This window comes from Leptonychotes weddellii, unplaced genomic scaffold (genome assembly GCF_054177405.1).
Source record: "Leptonychotes weddellii isolate Sample4059 unplaced genomic scaffold, ASM5417740v2 HiC_scaffold_41401, whole genome shotgun sequence".
Classification (NCBI taxonomy): Eukaryota; Metazoa; Chordata; class Mammalia; order Carnivora; family Phocidae; genus Leptonychotes; species Leptonychotes weddellii.
The window spans coordinates 1-932 of NW_028007918.1; the positions used below are offsets into that span (position 1 = coordinate 1).

The 932-nt window shown below is 55.0% G+C and overlaps 1 non-coding gene across 1 annotated transcript; it reads left to right on the forward strand.

Annotated features, from left to right (window-relative positions):
* The first annotated feature begins 614 nt into the window (after window positions 1-614).
* On the forward strand, window positions 615-688 carry TRNAI-AAU (transfer RNA isoleucine (anticodon AAU)). Its single transcript has one exon. It is a non-coding gene; the product is annotated as a tRNA-Ile (tRNA).
* The last annotated feature ends 244 nt before the right edge of the window (window positions 689-932 follow it).

Genomic DNA, 932 nt, shown 5'->3' on the forward strand with positions numbered 1-932 from the left:
TGTGCCGTCGGGTGAGAACTTGAACGCTCAGCGGGCGCCGCCGCCACCTCGCCCTCTGCCGCCCTCCGCGGCCCCTTTCTCCCACCCCTAACAAGACAACAAGTCACCCCGACTTAGCGCGTGACCCGTGCTGCCGGGGGCCGCCGTCCAGCGCCCGACCGCATGGCTGATGACGTCAGCGCAGTGTCTGCGGGTCTTCCGCGACCCCGGGGCCCTGGGTCCTTCCCTCCACCGCTCGTTTCCTCGCCTTGGAACAGCCTGAACTTAATGGGACATTACGTTACAAGCCATGAAAGGCAAGTGTGCAATTTGTGATCCAATGCTACGGACGTGCTTCTAAAAAGGGGGGACTCCCTTCACCAACAACTGAAAATCCGGCTACAGCGCACCCTCCACAACTAGACTAGACTCAGCCCCTGCACAGAAGTTTCTCCGTGGATTTTCTTCTCCAAATCCGAAGAGCTGGAAGGATGTAGACTCGTTACACTCTGTGAATATGGCTGAGAGGTCCCCTTAGAACGAGGGGGAAGAAGAGAAGAAATTCCTTTTAGTTTCAGACAAACAGAAATGTAGAGAAACTTACCTTCTTAAAAAAAGGGCCTTGTCGCCAGGGTGGCCGGTTAGCTCAGCTGGTTAGAGCGTGGTGCTAATAACGCCAAGGTCGCGGGTTCGAGCCCCGTACGGGCCACACGGGGTGACCTTTTGGCCTGTCTGCCTGCCCAACTCGAACCACCTACAACCCCAAATCGCCAGGGCCACAAGCGAGAGTCCAGACATTGGCCCTCAACATGAAGGCTGTGTATTTTCGTCTCACTTTGCTTGTTTTTAATAAAAAGTAACGTAACACTTGCTGGGAAGACTCTACTGAAGAAACTTGAGGGAGTATCGTGGGAGCCAGGCGGTTGTGTTTTAGGAATGGGGAAATCGAGGAG